The sequence below is a fragment of the Schistocerca cancellata genome, chromosome 6, assembly GCF_023864275.1.
Source record: "Schistocerca cancellata isolate TAMUIC-IGC-003103 chromosome 6, iqSchCanc2.1, whole genome shotgun sequence".
Classification (NCBI taxonomy): Eukaryota; Metazoa; Arthropoda; class Insecta; order Orthoptera; family Acrididae; genus Schistocerca; species Schistocerca cancellata.
This window is the reverse complement of record NC_064631.1, coordinates 451,726,929-451,750,505: the sequence shown is the minus strand read 5'-3', so window position 1 is coordinate 451,750,505 and position 23,577 is coordinate 451,726,929.

The window sequence follows — 23,577 nt, the reverse complement described above, 5'->3', positions numbered from 1 at the left end:
GTTTTACTCCTCACACTTCTCTCCATCACCAAATTAAATTATCCTTGAAGTCTCAAGGTGCGTCTTATCAATCGAACCCTTCTTTTAATGAGATAAAAATTAGAGAAATTAGAGTTAATGCAGAGGATTATCGACAATCTTTCATCCCTCGCGTCTTTCGCGAATGGAAGAGGGAAGGGAGGATCAATTAGACACCAGGAGTACCCTCCGCTACACACGATAAGGTGACTTGTGGGGCACTGATATGGATGTAGATGTGGAAACTTGTCAGGCAAGTAAACGGTGGTAAGTTAATGTTAACTCATTTTAGATGCACTCCGTTTTCAACTAAACAATGTTAATTACGCATTGACGTCAGATTTCTTACGGAATTCACCATTTTAAAAATTTGTCTTTATTCTAGAAATACTTGAAAATAATCACTTATTTCGATAAAAAAAAGTCACAATGGTTGTACTTGAAATATCTTATTTATCAGATTTTATTGTAACTTTACTGCGACATTTCTCAAAATGATCAACTTTTCTCTTACCGTTGTTTACAGCCGAGGCCATTCATTTTACTATCGTGTGAAGAAATCCAGAATATTTAACAGATACAAGAGCACCAAGAGTATTTTGTCGTCAAATCTAGAAACTATTTTATCGTTCGCTGCTGCTCTTCTTGTATCTGAAAGTGGTAGAAGACTATGGGTTCTAATGGCTTCCAATGGGATTGTATCTTCAAAACGCGATTTTATTATTTTATGAGGAATTTTGATTCATTTCCTCCATCCCTCCCCCTTCCACAAAACTCTTCCACAAAATTAATGTTATTTGTCCATCCCTCTCTCCAATGCTCAGGTCCTTGGTATTTCACTGACACGATTCATTTAGTCTTTGACACTCTCCACACTTTTCAGCCGGCCAGCACCTAGGGATCGGAAAGGTTTCAGAGACGTTGCTGCGATGATGACAGGCTCCTCGTCCAACGAATCATCGTGTTTTTGCTGACTGCCAGGTGTCCGAAGACATTCTGTAAGCCCCTATGAATATATTGGTTTCCTGCTAAAAGAAACTCAATGACAGCCCTCTGCTGGAACACCATTTTGAAGGCTACATATAGTGTAACCACATATCGATAATTCATGAATCCATACGGGCTAAAGCGGGAATGTTCCACGATGCCCTGCAACGAATTCCGCATTTTATACGAAAACTGGCCGAGAAAAATATGTGTTGCATTACTTATTGAACGCCCGTCCTATAATTGTTTTGAAACCTTGCAGGTGCGTCCAGGTCACTGCCACGCACTCTGATTCTTCATCCAAGTCTCTGCAGTGATTAATTATACTCTGCGAAAAATTCTACCACACAGCTGTCCCTTTCATCTCAACCCCGCCCTCTACACCGCAGCCGATACTTTTCTTTCCCCTCCTCCTTTTCCTTTGTCTGCTTAAGATTTTCTGGTCCCATCATCAAAATTAAATTTTCATTGCCTTAACGTACTAAGATATTTCATCATACAGTGTTTCAGTCTCTTCACGTTGAGTGCTGGTAGGCACATGTACTTGATGGGTCGTGAGTTTGTGTCTATCTTGGCTACTTTTATAGCAATGCATTATTATGGAATCACTAATAAACGATGCTTTAACGATCATAATAACAGAAGAGGTAGTAGGCGTGGAAGAAAATCAGCTAAGATTCACTCCTTATTACAAAGAGGCTTAGATATTTTCTACGGGATTAAGATAGGGAGTTTTAGCAGCAGTCTAAGTGCAGTATGGTGCCTGAGAGTTCGACAGACCAGAAACTTACGTGTGCAGCCGTGTGGAAATAGTTATTGTCTTATTGTAAGACGGGAGCCTCCACAGCAGTTTTATTACCAAGATGTAGTAAAGAAAGATCAACACATTGTCACTGAGACTGTTGAACTAGATATGCCTGAAGTTCGTCAGAACAGTAACATATGTTTGTAGCCGTGTGGAAACGGCTGTTGTCTTATTCTAAGACGGGAGTCTCCTAAGCAGTTTTGTCACCAAGGTGTAGTAAAAAAAGACCAACACATTGTCACTGACACTGTTGAAATAAATATCAAGGTGACATGAATGAGGTGATCCAAGTCACGGTAGGAAAACCACACTCAGAGCATCTTATAACTTCCTCCGGTCCGAACTACACCCTCCACCCACTTCGGTTAGACGCCTCCTACAGTCATCGGTGTTCTAAGTGCCTTGTATCATTTTCAAAGAGGCAAAACTGCGACTCATCGGACTACACTACATGCCCCAGTCACCTATTGTTCAGTTTCTCCGTTGTTTGGCCTGATGAGGACGTGCAGTTTTACGCTGAGGTGACGAAAGTATTGGGATAGCGATATGCACGTTTACGGATGGCGGTAGTATCGCGTACACAAGGTTTAAAAGGGCAGTGCATTGGCAGAGCTGTCATTTGTATTCAGGTGATTCAGGCAAAAAAGTTTGCGACGTGATTATGGCCGCATGACTGGAATTAACAGACTTCGGAAGCGGGATGGTAGCTGGAGCTAGCATGGACATTCCATCTCGGAAATCGTTAGGGAATTCAATATTCCGAGATACACTATGTCAAGTGAAGTCGAGAATACAAAATTGCAGGACTTACCTTTCACTATGGATAACGCAGTAGCCGACAGCCTTCACTTAACGACCGAGAGCAGCGGCGTTTGCGTAGAGTTGTCAGCGTTACCAGGCTAGCAACACTGCGTGAATAAGCGCATAAATCAATGTGGGACCTACGACGAACGTGCCCGTTTGGATAAGGCGGCGAAATTTGGCGTTAATGGGTTATGGCAGTAGACGAACGACACGAGTGCCGTTGCTAGCAGACCGAAATCGCCTGCAGCGCCTTTCCTAGGATCTTGATCGTATCGGTTGGACCCTATAAGACTGGAAAACCGTGGTCTGGTCAGAGGAGTCCCCATTTCATTTGGTAAAAGCTGATGGTAGGGATGGAGTGTGGCACAGACCCCACGAAGTCATGAACCCAAGTTGTCAAGAAAGCACTGTTCAACTGGTGTTGGCACCATAATAGTGTGGACTGCGCTTAGGTGGATTGGAGTGGATCCTCTGGTCAACTGATCCGATAATTGACTGGAAATGGTTGTGTTCGGCTACTCAGAGACCATTTGCCGCTATGCATGGATTTCATGTTCCCAAACAATGATGGAGCTTCTATGCATGACAATGCGCCATGTCACCGGGCCACAATTGTTCCCTGTTGGTTTGAAAAACATTCTGGACAATTTGAGCGAATGATTTTGCCACACATCGAACGTTTATGAGACATAATGGAGAGATCAGCTTATGCTCAAAATCCTGCACCGGCAACACTTTCAAAATTATGGGTGGCCTTAGAGGCAGCATGGATCAGAATTTCTGCAGGGGAATTCTGACGGATAGTTGAGTCTATGCCACGAGTTGCTGCGCTACACCGACCAAAAGGAGGTCCGACACAATAGTAGGAGGTATCTGGAAGGAAGAAAGGAAGGAAGACTGGGTTTAACGTCCCGCCGACATCGAGGTAATTAGAGATGGAGCACGAGCTCGGATTGTGTCCAGGGTGGGTAAGGAAATAGGCCGTGCCCTTTCAAAGTAACCATCAAGGCATTTTCCTAGAGCAATTTAGTGAAGTCACGGAAAACCTAACTTTAGATAGCCGGACGCGGGTTTGAACCGTCGTCTTCTCGAATGCGAGTCCAGTGTGCTAACCACTGCGCCACCTCGCTCGGTAGGAGGTATCATATGGTTATTGACACCTCACTCTAAACATTGATGAGGCCGTATTTATATTTTAACCATAACAGGGTCCACAGCCATGATAAAATTCTTAAAAGAACTTAATCTTCTTTATTGGATTCTTTTAATATCCATTTTATTTTTATTTGGTGCAGTACGATGTTTCGGTAATGCTTGAAAATGGCTACACAACTGAAGCATCCTAGAATACAAAATAAAAATAAAATTAATATAAAAAGTAACAAAACAAATTACTTTCAAGTAGTCGTATTTATGTGCAAAAAACAAGGTTTCACCTCAAATGGAAGTGTGAATTTTTACTTGGTCAGCTGTGTATATCTTAAAATTTAGTACTTTGACCAGGTATGACATGTGATTCACCATCAGTGTTTGTAACACCATAGCTCTTATGCTGTATGGATTTATTTTGCTTTTGTTTCATTTAATGTTACATTGCTGTGCTTCTGTAAATGTGTTTGTTTGAATCGATAACATAAAACTGTATACTCCTTTCTTTGTACAAACTTTGATGTCATGGTTTGGTTCTATGCAAAGTAGTGTATCTGTCATTTAAATTCTTTGTCGCATTTGGAGGGAACAAAACTTACTGTATATAATTGTAATTTTGTGTGAATAATTTTTTGTAGAAATGTCAGTATGTGCAAATGTTCTGTTTTATTTAAAATATTTATTTGCTGTTATGTAAATTGCTGATCCTCACTTAGGGTTCTTAGTTCTTTAGTATGTAAAAGATGTTGTGGTTCCCCTCGGGAACGGAACTGTGTAGCCCGCGCAAATTGTGGTTGGCTTAGGTAGGAAAGGTGGAACAAGAGCCAGTCGGGGACGAGCTACGAGTCGGGGACAAGCTACGAGTCGGGGACGAGCTACGAGTCGGGGATAAGCTACCAAACTGTGCACTGCCATGTAAAAGATGCGTATTGTGCTGGTTCCGAGAGAGGCTTTTTCTGCTACTTTCCAATGCCTCGGATGGATGGATAAATAGCTGGAACTATTCTGGAATTTGTATCTATCATCGCCACCAAGAAATGACAGAGTCCAGCAATTCTACCTATGCGGAACAAACACTGGTAGCAGTTACTTCTGTAAAATATCTGGGAGTATGCGTGCGGAACGATTTGAAGTGGAATGATCATATAAAATTAATTGTTGGTAAGGCGGGTACCAGGTTGAGATTCATTGGGAGAGTCCTTAGAAAATGTAGTCCATCAACAAAGGAGGTGGCTTACAAAACACTCGTTCGACCTATACTTGAGTATTGCTCATCAGTGTGGGATCCGTACCAGATCGGGTTGACGGAGGAGATAGAGAAGATCCAAAGAAGAGCGGCGCGTTTCGTCACAGGGTTATTTGGTAACCGTGATAGCGTTACGGAGATGTTTAACAAACTCAAGTGGCAGACTCTGCAAGAGAGGCGCTCTGCATCGCGGTGTAGCTTGCTCGCCAGGTTTCGAGAGGGTGCGTTTCTGGATGAGGTATCGAATATATTGCTTCCCCCTACTTATACCTCCCGAGGAGATCACGAATGTAAAATTAGAGAGATTAGAGCGCGCACAGAGGCTTTCAGACAGTCGTTCTTCCCGCGAACCATACGCGACTGGAACAGGAAAGGGAGATAATGACAGTGGCACGTAAAGTGCCCTCCGCCACACACCGTTGGGTGGCTTGCGGAGTATAAATGTAGATGTAGAATTCCACCTACCAACATGCAGTTGCCACCACACTGCGCAATCATTGTATCGGAATACTACAATGATGTACAGTGAAGGATCAGCTTAATGGATGTGTTAGTGTGCTCAAATATAAGGTAATTTATATCTGAATTTAAGTACCTACCTTGATTTTTTCCTTATCATAACACCTCTCAGGTTCCTCTCCGTTTGGACTAAAGTGATTACCGAGTGTCTCTATTGAAAGAACTTTAGAGACCAGTTTTTTTTCTTCTAATTAATGCCTCTTGAACATAGTAAAGAGAAAGATAAAGTTAATGTGGCAAGAGAGTGAGTTAAAGTTAATGATGCTTGCTGAAAATAATTTTCCTAGTAAAACTGCTTATTAATGTGTTGTTGCCAACTTCAAATTAAAAGTTCTTAAGACTGAGGCTTATAAAGTTTTGCTTAGTAAATGAGCACATTACTGCCCGTTGTAAATCGCAGAAGGTGAGTCAGTATCTTACATATATGTTAATTTTGTGTCTCACTGTAGTAAAAGTGGAAAGCTGCAGTTGTGAAACGTTATATACTCATGTTTGCGAAGTGTTTGTCTCTCTTGTGTATTAGAAGTGCATATTAATAGTATAAAAGGATCCATAGTTTGTCTATTGTGTTAATGCTAGGTAACAAGCAACGGAAAGACCACTAATTATAAAAACCATAATTTCTTTAAGCCCTGAAAGTAATAGTATGTTTCGGTATCTGTTATATTTTTGCAAATAGTTTGTGCTGCTCCAGTTGTTAGTTTCAATCTTAAAACATATGTATGTGTCAGAGTTCATTGCACTCGCGTGTGGCCAAAGTCTAGGTTGTGTTTGTCCGTTATAGTTACTTATACCTACTTTATTAAACGAGAATGTTAATCATTCTCTTGCCCAGTTAGGCTGGCGACCGTTTTCTTTATCAGTTAAACAGTGCAGATAGGCAAAATTTTGTTCGTACTGTTCAAATATTTACGTAATTCTGACTTTCATTTACCGATAAGCTACCTCCATTAGGTACAACACGGTCAGCATAACAAAATTCCTCTCAGGGGGTAACACTGCTCTGTTGCTTTATACCATTATTAATCCAACAAAATAATTCTGTTTTGCAAATTGCCTCCAGTTTTGAGGTTATGGTATAACAGTAGCGAACAGGAGTGTTATATGTTTTATTTAATGAATCTAAAATTTTGTAATATAAAAATCTTATACTTAAAAAAAATGGCTCTGAGCACTATGGGACTTAACATCTATGGTCATCAGTCCGCTAGAACTTAGAACTACTTAAACCTAACTAACCTAAGGACATCACACAACACCCAGTCAAAATCTTATACTTGTTTGACCGCAGTTTACATTACACGATTAAATCATGATGACTAGTACTGGTAGTTTTCTACAACAGTCTTCAGATCTGTAAACATGTAGAACAAAAAATAGCACAAGGAAATTTTTACAGTAAAGTAGAATATAAAAAATGTTAAACAGTTGAACAAAATATATTAGGAGAGGCAACTCCAGGAGTGAAAGTGAACATAAAAAATAAATTACCACTGAAATCGAAAAAACCAATTAAATACCCACTGAAAATCATTATCAGCAGCAGCAACAGTTCTGAAATGGCATGAATTCGTATTGTGGGTCAACAAGACTAGAATAATATGTACCTAAAAGCTTAATCGGTAGCGAGCCAGGTTGTAAACATGCCAAAATAATTCAAGACAAAAAATCTTAAAAAGCTATACGTAAATCCAAGTAATTTTAGAACTATAAAATTTACAGGGAATGAAGTTAAAATATATGACAGAGAAGCTGTCTTATTGACAGGGGAATGAAGTTAAAACATATGACAGAGAAGCTGTCTTATATATTTAATTGGCAACAGGCCATACATAGAAACACAAATCAACTATCAAATGACAAAAATACATAAAATTTCAACATGAGGCTAAAAATATGAGTAACATACTATAATCTCGCAAGACTCAGGTAACAAAGAAGGAACATGGCCACCTGCATAATTAAAAATTGTGTCACATGCCCATTATATGCAATTTACAGCAGATATTATAGTGAGTAATATATATGTAAATGTAACAAAATTTGTCAGTTGTTTCATAGCTGTAGACTCATAATTGAAACAGTATGTAGCAATTTTATAAACGAAGCTATGTGATAAATAGTCATAAACGTAAATAGAAATACCACAATCTGGCCTCCAAAGGAATGATCCATCATGATGTATGAAACAGTTATCTTTATAAAAGTGAACAAATTGAAGACTGAAAGTGAAATGCCACAAGCGGAACCAATCTAGTAAGACACGTCAAAACTTAGGATCAACCGAAGTAGCCAATAAGGCCGAAAGGTAGCATTTACGAAGACTGACACAAATAAACAATAAACTTTATTGTATATGTAATGTTTGTAAAAAAGAACATAGTAAAGAATAATAAAAATGAAGGTAATACTTATATGTAACAAAATATCACAGAGGAATAATTATAGAAGGCGACCAGAGATCGAATCATCATAAAATATTGAGTCACGATGGGCACAATGAAAAGGTTTGCACAATTAAAGCTTTAGGCCATTAAGGCCTTTGTCAGCAGTAGACACACATACACACACACACACACACACACACACACACACACACACACTCAAATAAACGCAACTTGCACACACATCTGCCGTCTCAGAGAGCTGAGACCACACTGCGAAAGCAGCACCAGTGCATGATGGGAGTGGCGTCTGGGTGGGGCTAATGTGGAAGCTGCGGCGGGGAGGGGGAGGGTAGTATTGTGGGAGTGGTGGACAGTCCAGTGTTGCAGTTTAGATGGAGGGCAGGAGAGAAGGTGCGGAGGGGGGAGGGGGTAAGTAGCGGAAAGGAGAGAAAATAAAAGACTGGGTGTGGCGGTGAAATGACGGCTGTGTAGTGCTGAAATGGGAACAGGGAGGGGGATGGATGGGTGAGGACAGTGACTAACGAAGGTTGAGGCCAGGAGGGTTACGGAAACGTGGGATGTACTGCAGGGAAAGTTCCCACCTGCGCAATTCAGAAAAGCTGGTGTTGGTGGAAAGGATCCATAGGGCACAGGCTGTGAAGCAGTCATTAAGATGAGGGATATCATGTTTGGCAGCGTGTCCAGCAACAGGGTAGTCCACCTGTTTCTTGACCACAGTTTGTCGGTGGCTGTTCATGTGGACAGACAGCTTGTTGGTTGTCATGCCTACATAGAATGCAGCACAGAGGTTGCAGCTTAGCTTGTAAATCAGATGACTGGTTTCACAGGTAGCCCTGCCTATGATGGGATAGGTGATGATAGTGACTGGACTGGAGTAGGTGCTGGTAGGAGGACCTATTCCAGCCCGGTCACTAACTGGAATAACTGGTGGTAGGAAGACACACACAGTTTTAATCTGCCACGAAGTTTCAAATCAGTGCACACTCTGCTGCAGAGTGAAAATCTCATTCTGAGCCCCGACCAGCTTGCACAGTGCCCTGTGGATAACCTGGATCCATGGCTTCGTGGGTTCTGCCGCACACTAGAACCCTATCATCAGCTCTTACCAACTGAAAACATGATTCATCCGACCAGTCCATGGTATTCCAGTCACGTAGGGTCCAACCGATTTGACCACGAGCCCAGGAGAAGAGCTGCAGGCGATGTCATGCTATTAGCAAAGGCACTAGCGTATGTTAACCCCACATTTCGCCGCACTGCTCTAATGGATACGTTTGTCGTTACGTCGCACACTGGTGTTTGCGGTTATTTAACGCAGTATTGCTTGTCTGGTAGCATTGACTACTCTACGTAAACGCACCTCCTCTCAGTCATTAAGTAAAGGCCGTCGTCCGTGGTGAGAGTTACTGCCTGAAATTTGGTATTTTCGGCACGGCACTCTTGGCATTGTGGATCTCGTAATACTGAATTCCCTGACGATTTACGTAAGGGAGTGTCCCATGCGTCTAGCTACAACTAGCATTCCACGTTCAAAGTCTGTTTATTCCCGTGGGGCGGCCATAATCATCTCTGACACATTTTAACATGAATCACCTGCGTATAAATGAAAGCCCTACCAATGCACTGCTATTTTATAATGCACTGCCATTTTGTACCTTTCGTACTCGATGCGCCGCCCTCTGTATACGTGCATATCGCGATCCTTTCTGTCAGCTCGGTGTATACACCCCAAATGATTACACTGTGTTGGCGCTAAGGCTATGTCGCTCAAATCGTTCCACACGAAATTTAGATACAAGTGAGGTTATGGGTTACGCATTGCGAAACCTTCTATTTCTTCATAGAACTAAGGAGAGATTTCAAATCAAAGTGCATGGAAACAATTTTATTAGCAACTACCAGCGAGAATTTATCTCTTTTATATCGCGTCCGTCCATCTGACTAGAGGCTGTTGGCTGACGTTTTTGCAACGCCAAGTATCTCATATGTAGGAGTACCTCGTGGGACGCCTGATGAACGGTGTCGTAAACGGCGGCGACCTAGCAACCGACGGGTAAGTTAATCCGGTTGGTGCGCAGTGCACACGTCTCTATCGGATCCCTGTTTTTTCAGATTAGCTCTGGAATTGTAAACGGCGATTTAGCGCGCTTCTTGCACCATTTCTTCCGTGCTCAGGGGCTAATATAGCATGTGATACTGTGGAGGCAAATGGAGAAGAATTATGGAGATGTGAGGTACAGAGAGTATTAATGGCGTGAGTTCCATCTGTGACAGCACATCGTCCCTCCCTTAGGTCTCTCCCCCCCCTCTCCCCCCTGTTCCGAAGTTAATTGCGAGAATACTTCAGTCCAGTCTTTTCGTGCAACTGGCTTTCGCGCTTGCCATTAAACACCTTCCGGTGGTCGTTACGACCACAGTAAATTACGACGGCAAAGCTAGCACGTTTCAGCTATTAACTGCGAAAGTGTTAACGCTACGTCTTACTAGTTTTTTAGCTAACGTGAGCGACGCGGGGGTCAGTTTTATGTTACGATGTCCAGGTGTACAGAAAAGTAGCTGCGCGTAAACCGTCTGTTGCTCTGGTAAGATGACTCGCGGATCACCTGCAGCTCTTTCCAGACGGCACTGTAGCAGTTGCAACACTCCCACCAAAATGGCAATATCACATAACTGCTCTTCTCATTTTCAATTCCACTACTAGTCTGCCATTTCCCTAGACTATCGATAAAAAGTTTTTATTTGTTGTGTAACAGTTTAGGTAGACTGAGAAGGTAATGAACGAGGACGTTCTGCTCAAACTCGGCGAAGAGGGTTGGGAGTTGTTTGGGGGAAGAGACCAAACAGCGAGGTTATCGGGCTCAGGAAAGACGGGGAAGGAAGTCGGCCGTGCCCTTTCAAAGGAACCATCCCGGCATTTGCCTGGAGCGATTTAGGGAAATCACGGAAAACCTAAATCAGGATGGCTGGACGCGGGATTGAACCGTCGTCCTTCTGAATGCGAGTCCAGTGTGCCAGCCACTGCGCCACCTCGCTCGGTCTCGGTGAAGAAAGAAACATATGGAAAACACAGACGGGTAGAAGGAACAGGATAACAGAACATGTGTTGAGACATAAGGGAATAATACTAGAAGGAGTTGTAGAGGTTAAAAACTGTAGAAGAAGACAGAGATTGAATATATTTAACAAATAATTGAGGTCATAGGCTACAAGAGCTACTCTGATATGAATTGATTGACACAGCAGAAGAATTCGGCCTAGCCGCATCAAACAAGAAGACTGATAACTGAAACGGGGAAAAACAAGTATTGCATCCAGTTTTATAGTAATGTGAGAACTGGTTCAGAATATGAGGACGAAGAGGAAAATGGAGACTGAAATTTAGAATAGTTAACTGTAGGTACTTATTTATTGTTTGGTTTGTACTAGAAATACCAGTAATCGAAAGATGTACATTCTTTCGAAAATGTTTGTATGCCACGATCTTCAGTAAGTTGTTTCACATTGAGTAAATCATTGAAAAAACCGGAACGTCTAGTCTCTGGTAGCCTAGTAGGCACTATAATGATTTTGACGATGTGCCATGACACACAAACATGCATTCATCTCATGAGTGTTGCTGACCAGCTGTTAGCCTAATTCAGATTTAATACACCTCGTGCACGCACAGTGTGAACACACAGCGATAATTCACGAAACATTGTCGGCAACCAAAAATTGATTTTTCTCGCTGGATGCAGCTTAATCAGATGTTGCTACATCACTATCGGTTTGCAGCCACAAGAAAGGAAAAATCTCAATGAAAGTGCCCAGAAATGGAGGATATAGGATCTTCACATAGTACATTTTATACCGGTTTTGTGGTGTTTCTCCTATCCACTGGTATCTATATTCTTCGGGAAAACCACATACGAACGGGACTTTAACTGAAATCTCCGAAAATGCTCCGATTCTAATATTAATTAGAAGCCTCCACTTGTTTCTCTTCAATCTGACTAATCAAAAAAATCGAGGGAAAAATGTCGTAACAGAATGTACGCAAAAATTAGCTGAAGTCAAAGACTAGCCTAGCGACCATTGAATAAATAAACTTTCATTCCTAGTAAAGAGGTTAAATCGTAAATAGCCGGCCCGGTTGTCTAGCGGTTCAGGCGCTCAGTCCGGAACCGCGCGACTGCTACGGTCGCAGGTTAGAATCCTGCCTCGGGCATGGATGTGTGTGATGTCCTTTGGTTAGTTAGGTTTAAGTAGTTCTAAGTTCTACGGGACTGATGACCACAGATGTTAAGTCCCATAGTGCTCAGAACCAACCGAACCGTAAATAAACTATAACTACTTGACGTGAACTTCCACAGCAGTTACACCATAATGAAGTCACTACAACAGAAGGTCATCCACTAATCACAAGTGACAAATTGTAACACAACTTACGTTCTTGAAATTCAACACCACCTAGATGGAAAGCCTGAACAACTGCCAGGATTCGAAGTTGTAATGTCAGCGAGAAGCGGCGAAAGTCAACATCTGTCTCGTGTTGTATCACAACGTGTTGGGAATAAAACCCCATTGTGCTATGTCATTATTACGATACTGTTATGTAAGTTCACAGAAGTCATGCTATATGTTACTAAGTTGTTTCTCTGCTTAATGCAACATAACATATGTTAATGCTCTTTTATCTTCATTACGATTATGAAGAGTTGCCCGCCAAAAGCTAATACAAATTACACAACACGAAACAGGATTCACGTGATCAAGTTTCCGCCCGGCGGATTAGTGTCGAGGTCCGGTGCGCCGGTCAGCATGTGGATGGTTTTTAAGGCGGTTTACCATCTGCCTCGGCGAATGCGTACTGGTTCCCCTTGTGGGTGCTGGAGAAAACAATTCCTTTATTCCCACATACATTTAGAAATAACTGAACACTACACACATGAATGAATTGTGTAGACACGAACACATGGACTAGTAATTAATCCTTCCAAGTGTGTTTTTGGTGAGAAAGAGGTCCACTTTCTAGGATATTTGGTGAATGCACAGGGTATTCGACCGCCACATAGTAAAGTAGAGGCCTTAAACAAATACCCCCGCCCTGTCACAGTCAGAGAATTACGACGAATTACGACGCTTCATTCGCAACCATGCACTGATAACTGCACCATTGAATGAACTACTTAAAGGCGCACCTAAACCTAACCAAGTGTGCATTGGACTATCGAGGCGGACACCGCGTTTCACGCTATAAAATGCTATAGCAGAGGCCGCACAATTAGCACATCCGGTCGCACATGCTCCAATCGCTCTCGTGGTTGATGCTTCGTCCACTGCAATTGGTGCCGTACTTCAGCAACAAATTGATCAGTTATGGCAGCCCATTGCATTTTATAGTCATACGTTGTTACCATCTCAGCAGCGTTGGGCAACATATGACCCTGAGCTGTACGCCGCTTATGCGGCAGTAAAAAAATTCAGACACGCATTAGAAGGGCGACAGTTCACGATTTACACAGATCATAAACCGCTTACCTATGCCTTTAAGGTAAAGCCAGAGAAAGCATCGCCCAGGCAGCTGCGACACTTATATTATATCAGCCAGTTCACGACCAGCATTGTGTATGTGGAAGGGAAGCTAAATGTTCCAGCTGATGCACTTTCTCGCATAGAAGCAGTGTCCACAGTAGCAGATGACATCGCACAGTTGGAAGCAGTGACAAAGGCCATTGATTACGACGCCCTCGCGCATGCGCAACAATGTGATAGTGAGTTGCATGATCTACTGCAACAAGAGAAAAGATTGAAGCTGCAGCTCGTGACATTTCCTGAAGTAAGCATTGAGTTGTACTGTGACGTAGCAAGAGGAAAGATACGTCCATTTGTGCCACAGCAATTCAGAACACAGGCAATTGCATCAATGCACAATCTGTCACACCCAGGAGTAAGAGCCACACTCAGATTGGTCAAACAAAAATTTGTATGGCCGTATATGCACACAGACTGTAAAGCATTTGTGACGCAATGCTTGGCGTGCCAGAGGAATAAAATCACACAGCACGTCAGGGCACCATTAGGCACATTTCTTCCAGCAAATCAGCGTTTTGACCATGTGCATGTTGACATCATCGGCCCACTCTCGGCATCGGAAGGCTACAGTTATTGCCTCACGGTGATTGACAGATTTACTAGGTGGCCTGAGGCATTTCCAATGAAGGACATCACTGCAGAAACTATAGCTCAAACATTTTTTCGTGGTTGGTTTGCCCGGTTTGGAGTTCCACTGAGAATTACAACTGATCAAGGACGACAATTTGAAGCCTACGTTTTCAAAGCAATGGCTACGTTATTAGGTACGAAACGCATACGCACCACGGCATACCACCCCGCATCAAATGGCATGGTTGAGCGTTTTCATCGACAGTTAAAGGCAGCACTGAGATGTCACGCAACACCGAATTGGACAGAGACACTACCTATCGTACTTTTGGGTCTACGAACGTCATTCAAAAGCGATCTGAAAGCAACAGTAGCAGAACTGGTGTATGGACAAACGTTACGCCTACCTGGAGAATTTCTGCACAGCATGGCAGATGATACAATCAAAGCCTCAGAATTCGCCACAAGATTAAGAGAGCATATACGCCAATTGAGACCAACAATGCCCAGAAACCAGCTTGGAAGACACTCGTGGTCACCAAGTGTGGGTGTTGGAGAAAACAATTCCTTTATTACCACATACATTTAGCAATAACTGAACACTACAGACATGACTGAATTGTGTAGACATGAACAGCACGGAATAACTAACTAAAGCTAAGTCAAAGAATAACTATATCACTGCACGTAAATTAACGCTTCACGGAATGTTTATGAAGCACTGTACACTTGTAGGGATCGAGGGATCGATTGTCAGAAATAGGTCACTATACCCTTATTCCGCCTCAGCTACACTGTGTCGGCGATTGCTGTGCAAACACAGTTTCCACGTACGCGTACACCATAATTACTCTACCACGCAAAAATTTGGGGTTACACTCGTCTGGTATGAGACGTTCTGTGGAGGGAGGGGGGGGGGGGGGAAGAGTCCACTGGGGGTCGAACTGCACAATAACCTTGGGTTCGGTGTGGGGTGGCAGTGGGGTGGGTAGACTGCTTTGGCCTGTTGTGGGGTGGTGAACCACTGAGGGCTACTGCGGGACGAAGCCTTTCCATCGTTCCTAGGTCCACGGTTTAATACAGTACAAAGTGGTAAACTTTGTTTTGAATGTAAATTAGTAATGCATGTTATTATTGCTTGACGGATCACTTGGCTTGATTATGTTTCTATTTATGTACTTCACTGATCTTTTTTCAGATGTGTCACAAGTATTACAATGATAGCAGCATCATCTGGGAAGTATTAGCTTCAGACGGGAAAACCACTAATGTTCTACTTTCAAAACCACGGCTTAATACTAATGCTACGCCAGACATTTTGCCGATCTGTCCAGGCTACCTATCTTTAGATGTAGGACCTTCCAGATTAAACAGCATTCAGGAACTGAAAGATAAAGTTTCAATGAATACATTGCAGAAGATTGAATGTAAATAGTGAAAGAAGAATTTTTATGTGTATCGATCTATCTGTGTGGTCCCATTACTTAGTGTGCTGTGACTGAATATAATTTGAAAGTAGAGGTCTATTCAAATACAATACAAGTCGCTCAATTCGTTCCTGACATTGTACTGGTAACAGAAAACTTGGCGGATACAACCGACTGTGAGTTGCATACCTCGTTGTTATTGTACGAATATATTATTAAGAAATGTGATAAGTTTTACAAAAAAACTACTGTATGCTAGATTTAAAAATATCTCAGAAGTTACTGACAGTTCATATGCATGAACATAATGCATTTTTCCAAGACAGCAGCAACTGTGTTTGCCATCTTGCTAGTGATGTTGTATATGCTACGATCAAAATTAATCGCAGTTTAACTTCCTTAATTGTTTTTGCCTCATGTTCACATAAACAACTGCATGTGGTTTTTCTGTTAACTAGCCTCATACAAGTGTCCACTCATAATTCGCTAATTTTGCGACCACACTATTCTTTTGGTGTTGGCAAGTGTCCACTCATAATTCGCTAATTTTGCGACCACACTATTCTTTTGGTGTTGGCTTCTTTGTATTACGATCACTGCTTGAGTATGACGTAGCGATACGACTGTTCGACCTTGGATCTAGGTTGGTTAACTCAATACATACACCGAAGTGGCGAAGAAACTGGTATAGGTATGTGTATTCAAATACACAGATATATTAACATTCAGAATATGGCGCTGGGTCGGCAACGCCTATATAAGACAATAAGTCTCTGGCTCAGTTGTTAGATCGATTACTCCTTCTGCAATGGCAGGTCATTAATATTTAAGTGAGTTTAAACGTGCTGTTATAGTCGGCACACGAGCGATGGGACACAGCATCTCCGAGGTAGCGATGAAGTGGGGATTTTTACGTTCGACCATTTCACGGATGTACCGTGGATATCAGGAATCCGGTAAAACATCAAACCGCCGACATCGCTGTGGCCGGAAAGAGATTCTGTAAGAACGGGACCAACGACGACTAAAGAGAATCGTTCAACGTGGCAGAAGTGCAACCCTTCATCAAATTGCTGCAGATTTCAATGCTGGGCCGTCAACAAGTGTCAGCGTGCGAACCATTCAACGAAACTTCATCGATATGAGCTTTCGGAGCCGAAGGCTTACTCGTGTATTCTCGATGACTGCACAACCCAAGGCCTTACGCCTCACCTCGACCCGTCAACACAGATATTGGACTGTTGATGACTGGAAACATGTTGTCTGGTCGGACGAGTTTCGTTTCAAGTTGTATCGAGCTGATTGACGTGTACGGGTATGGAGATAACCTGTCTGAGCATCCTGAGCATCCTGTCTGATCACCTGCATCCTTTCATGTCCATTGTGCATTCCGACGGACTCGGGTAATTCCAGCAGGACAATGCGACACCCCACACGCCCAGAATTGCTACAGAGTGGCTCCAGGCACACTCTTCTGAGTTTAAACGCTTCCGCTGGCCACCAAACTCCCTAGACATGAACATTATTGAGTATATCTAGGATACTTTGCAACGTGCTGTTCAGAAGAGATCTCCACCCCCGCGAACTCTTACGGATTTATGGACAGCCCTGGAGGATTCATGGTGTCAATTCCACATTAGTCCAGTCCATACCCCGTAGGGTTGCGGCACTCCTGCGGGCTCGAGGGTGCTCTATACTATATTAAGTAGGTCTACCAGTTTCTTTGGCTCTTCAGTGTATTTATTCTTAACTATCATAAAATCATTTAAGCTACTCAGAGTCAGTGTCTATCAAATCTGGGTAGGCGCTGAATAGCATGCGTTCATCAGATCATTTCAAAGAGAGCATAAAAACTGACAATTCTAGTTAATTCTTTTTTTTTAATCTGCAGCTGGCCTGGACGGAGAATCTTTATCAGCCGGTCGTCGTCTCTCCGCTGTTATTGGCCAATTACCGTTTGCACGACTGAAAGCGGTGACCAGTGATAGTAAATCGCACTTTCTGTAACACATTTTCATACGATTAACCACAGACTGTCCCCCTTTGTGCAACCTGGTTGTACCCTCAGCCCTCTCTTTATCGAACAACCAATGGGTCGCGTGTTCCCTAGGGTCATTGGCGCTAAGGAAAACAAGAGGTTTGAAGAAGTCATCGTGGCCTTGAAAGAAATCCAGGGATAGTTTTCTAAGCGTTTTGAAGATAATAGCATTCTTGCATCTGTTTTCGAGTCGTTCTCGAGACCGTTTGCCATTGTTGTTGAAAGCACTCCCATGCATGTGCAGATGTAACTGATTGATTTCCATTATAATTCCCGTTAAAAAAAATTGCAGTTAAAACTGTCAAGGGGGGGGTCTACATTGTTTTCACCATAATGAGGATGCAAACGTGTTAAATATTTCGATCAACAAATGTCCACGGTTCCTAGCCCAGTATTTCAGTCCCTCGAACTGCAGTGGATTATTTACACCAAACTTTATGAGACAAATTTGAACACGGCTGATAACAACAACTGTCAGTACTTTCAGTTGATAAATAAACAACCAACCACTTGCCAGAACTTTATTTATTTAAACTTGACTTGGGTTTCGATATTACCATGAGCGCTTCTTCAGAAGTACATGCCACTACCTAAAAAATTTTATGACAAAGACAAACTTCTAGTTACCAATTATGATGTAAAGTAACTAAAATTCCCAATTCGAAAACTAAATCATTACCTACGATGGTCACATCAAAACATGATATGTATCATGAGCTGACCAGCTTTAGTCACGAGCAGTAACTATAATTAAAATGTTCGCTGAGACAGCTAAAGTAAGACAGGTATGGGTGTTAAACAGAGCCAAACGTCGAACTAAACACATAGCGTATACCATCTAGCTACTTGAGCTGTAGCCGGCTCGCATTGATGCTGTTTCTTCTTTGGCATTTTCTCACAGTCAAATGTCGTGTTATTGTTCCTTGAGTTACTACTATAACGAGTTGCTGACTTGCCTCCGTCAGTGGTAGCAGCAGCGCTTATCGATACTAGTTATGCTGTACCATCTTTGGTGTAACCGCTGTATTCCCGTTTGGTGGTGTGTGTGAGGCAGTCAGTCGGTTGTGATAGAGCAGCGAGGAAGTCACTGCGGTGCGGGGTCAGGCCGGGGCTGCTAGCGCGGCGTGCACACGCGGTCGGATTTGTGAGGCACTTGCTGTGAGAGCTGCAAAATTCGTCGCCCACTGAATCTGGATACTGGAGTTGAGTAATCAGTTAACCTGTTATGAAACCTCAACTGCAGTGACATCTCTTCATTCATCGTCAGTTGTTGCTTCCTGGGCCGTTCCTGCAAGAAGCAACGTATGGTGTGCTGGAGTCGGCAAAATTTTGCAGCCGTCTTCCTGTATGGTGCTTAACTATTCAATTGATTGTAACTTATTAGTGATGTGCACCAGCGGTATCTTCTGCCTTGTGGCCATTAACGTTCTAGTTACCTGCCCTGGTGTTTAGCGTAGTGTTCCAGCAGTATGTTTTTCTCGCTGTGTCGATGCTAGCCAGCACAGCAGTGTAGTTCGACAGCCTTGCTGTTGTTCATTTTTTTGCTTGAGTGGTTATTGTGGTCGGGTGGAAGTGATTTGATTAGGTTGGTTGGTTCTTCAGCCATCCCTAGGTCGTGTTGCCATCCGATTATTTAGTATTACGCTTGGCTGCCTGTCTCACCTAAACATATGTTAGAGTTTCCTCCCCAGGCCAACCCTTGGAACACTTCTGAGCACCACTGTTCTGTTGTTTTGGATTGAGATTTTCTTTTAGTCTCAAGTACTGAGTGAGGCCTTCAGTTTGTTTAAATGTTCAGTATGTGACCTTCAGCCGAACTTCTACGTGAAATATTTTAAGACAAGGCCTTCAGCCATCTTAAATTAAAATTTGAAAAATTATTTGATAATTTGAGAATTTCCCCTTCTATCTTGATTTTGCTATCCAGGCCATAAGCTTTGAGTTGTTCTATGTTCAGTATATGGCATCCAGCCGAACCTTATGTGAAATATTTTAAGATTAGGCCTTCAGCCACATTACATTAAAATTTGAAAAATCAATTGAAAATTTGAAATTTTTCCTCTCTGTCTTAATTTTGTTATTCAGGCCTTAAGCCTTGAGTTGTTCTATGTTCAGTATATGGCCTTCGGCCGAACTTTATGTGAAATATTTTAAGATAAAGCCTTCAGCCATATTAAATTAAAATTTGAAAGGACATTTGTTTATAACCTTTTAAAATTTTCTTACTGAAATTCATGTTATCCAGTTCTCCTATTTTGTAACTAAGGCCTTCAGCCGTGGTATTCCGTAAGGCAGTTTTAATAACTTGTGTTCTGGCCTTCAGCTGTATTGTTTCTGAATTTTTTTAAGGGCATGTGTGATTAGATGTTTTAGCAAAATAAAGTTTGTATGTTTGTGCAACTAACAGCAACTGATTTGGGCCCCTTTCCACAACCTGACCCGCTCTGTCCTGCGAAAACAGATTTCACTACTGGGCCTATGTTAACGTACCATAGAGCGCGCCGTATGTTGGGTCCGACAGCCGATGAGTTCCAGTCATTCCACCAGGAAGGAGGTACACAGCTCGTGTTGTATGTAGTTTCATCAAGCCTAGACGGTCAATATCGCGGTCCGATCGCGTCCTCATTGTTATTTTGTGCCAGGAAGGTCTCTTAACAAGGGAAGTGTCCAGGCATCTCAGTGTGAACCAAAGCGATGTTGTTCTGACATGGAGGAGATACAGAGAGACAGGAACTGTCGATGACATGCCTCGCTCAGGCCGCCCAAGGGCTACTACTGCAGTGGATGACCGCTACCTACGGATTATGGCTCGGAGGAACCCTGACAGCAACGCCACCATGTTGAATAATGCTTTTCGTGCAGCCACATGACGTCGTTTTACGACTCAAACTGTGCGCAATAGGCTGCATGATGCGCAACTTCACTCCCGACGTCCATGACGACGTCCATCTTTGCAACCACGACACCATGCAGCGTGGTACAGATGGGCCCTACAACGTTCAAAATGGACCGCTCAGGATTGGCATTACGTTCTCTTCACCGTTGAGTGTCGCATATGCCTTCAACCAGACAATCGTCGGAGACGAGTTTGGAGGCAACTCAGTCAGGCTGAACGCCTTTGACACACTGTCCAGCGAGTGCAGCAAGCTGGAGGTTTCCTGCTGTTTTGGGTTGGCATTATGTGGGTCCGACGTACGCCGCTGGTGGTCTTGGAAGGAGCCGTAGCTGCTGTACGATACGTGGATGCCATACTCCGACCGATAGTGCTACCATATCGGCAGCATATGGGCGAGGCATTCGTCTTCATGGACGAAAATTCGTGCCCCCAACGTGCACATCTTGTGAATGACTTCCTTCAGGATAACGACATCGCTCGACTAGAGTGACCAGAATGTTCTCCAGACATGAACCCTATCGAACATGCCTCGGATAGACTGAAATGGGCTGTTTATGGACGACGTGACCCACCAACCACTCTAAGGGATCTACGCCGAATCGCCGTTGAGGAGTGAGAGAATCTAGACCAACAGTGCCTTGATGAACTTACGGATAGTATGCCACGAAGAATACAGGCATGCATCAATGAAAGAGGGCGCGCTGCTGTGTATTAGAGGTACCGGTGTGTACAGCAATCTGGACAATCCCCTCCGAAGGTCTCGCTGTATTGTGGTACAACATGCAATGTGTGGTTTTCATGAGCAATAAAAAGGGCGGAAATGATGTTTATGTTGATCTCTATTCCAATTTTCTGTACAGGTTTCTGAACTCTCGGAACCGAGGTGAGGCAAAACATTTTTTGATGTGTGTATATATATATATATATATATATATATATATATATATATATATATATATTACAATTTCAGAAAAATTGAATGATTTATTCAAGAGAAAGAGCGTCACAAATTGAGCAACTCAATAGCGCGTTAGTCCACCTCTGGCTCTTATACAAGCAGTTATTCGGTATGACATTGATTGATACAGTCCTTGACTGTCCTCCTGAGGAATTGGCCGCCGGATCTCTTTCCAGCGGACAACGTTTGGAGCATTATGTACAGGGACCTTCAACCAGCTCAGTGTTTTGACGATGTAACGCGCCATTGTACAAAATATGGCGCCACTGAACAAAATGTGCCTCAGGATTGGGTAGTGTGGCGCAATAGACAACTAATACTGGTCCGGGTCCGCCATAAGCGTTTCCGATTAAATCCTTGGAGCAGTATGTCGCTTCACTGCTCTCGCCGCCCCGCCTCCCCCTCCTGCACCCTCGCCGAGAGTTTCTGCATTCTCACTGCGAGTGAAGTGTGACGTAACGTGATGCCACATCAGCTTCCAGCAGAGGAGAGGTACATTTCGCTATTACACAGGACAGATGAGGAACTTTTCACTATTACACACTAATTCGCAAAATTACAAGAGCCCCCACCCAAAAAACTTTTTTTAACACACAGCCTTAATCTTTGGGACTTAATTATCACCTGAAAGCCACTTTAATTTAAAAACGGCTGAAGGCCAATAACTTAAAACGGAACCATAATCAGAAATTTAAAAGGCAATCCTTATCTCACAACAGTTCTTTATTTAGGCTGAAGGCCCAAAGAATCTGAGATTTTCAGAGCAAACAATTTGAATTCAAAATCGGCTGAAAGCCCAACACTTAAGGCTAAACAACATGAAATTTTTTTAAAAAACAAAGCCTTACGTAAAACAGTTCTTAATTAGGCAAAACTCAACCAAAACAGAAACTTAAAAGGCAAACACTTATCTTAAAATAGTTCTTTAGTTAGGCTGAAGGCCCAACGAATCAGACATTTCAAGAGCAAACAAGTTAAATTCAAATCGGCTGAAGGCCTAACACTTAAAAGTCAACAACACTCAAACCTTTAAAATGTCAAAGATCTTACGTGAAACAGTTCTTTAAATTAGGCTGAAGGCCGAAAGAATCTTACGCCTTAAGGGCAAAACAACCTTAATTTAAAAAAATCGGGTGGAAGCCATACAGCTAGAAACAACAATAACAAATAAAAAAAGGCAGTACACCCAAGGGCGTTCAGATGTTCGAGGGTTGGCGTGGAATTCAAACACTAACGCTCGCTTAGGTGAGACATGCAGTCGGGCCAACCATTCACGATCCGACGACAACCCAACCGACCGACAGTCAATGGACCCACCGACAAGATAACTTCCACTTCACCCGACCAGGGCAGAACAGGGAGTTCAACGGAACAACGTAGGAGATATTGGCACCCATACGAGTACATAGAGCTGTCAAACTATACGCCGTGCTGGACAGCAACAACACAATGAGGAAACTACACTGGCTGAAATTTACGCCAACGGCCAGGGCAAGTAACCGGAACGTACTACATCTACATCTACACCTATACTCCGCAAGCCACCCAACGGTGTGTGGCGGAGGGCACTTTACGTGCCACTGTCATTACCGCTCTTTCCTGTTCCAGTCGCGTATGGTTCACGGGAAGAACGACTGCTGGAAAGCCTCCGTGCGCGCTCGAATCCCTCTAATTTTACATTCGTTGTCTCCTCGGGAGGTATAAGTAGGAGGAAGCAATAGATTCGAAACCTCATCCAGAAACGCACCCTTTCGAAACCTGGACAGCAAGCTACACCACGATGCAGAGCGCCACTCTTGCAGAGTCTGCCACTTAAGTTTGTCAAACATCTCCGTAACGCTGTCACACTTACCAAATAACCCTGTGACTAAACGCGCCGCTCTTCTTTCGATCTTCTCTATCTCCTCTGTCAACCCGACCAGGTACGGATCCCACACTGATGAGCAATACTAAAGTACAGGTCGAACGAGTGTTTTGTAAGCCACCTCCTTTGTTGATGGACTACATTTTCTAAGGGCTCTCCCAATGAATCACAACCTGGCACCCGCCTTACCTAAAACAATTAATTTTATATGATCATTACACTTCAAATCGTTCCGTACGCATACTCCCAGATATTTTACAGAAGTAACTGCTACCAGTGTTTGTTCCGCTATCATATAATCATACAATAAAGGA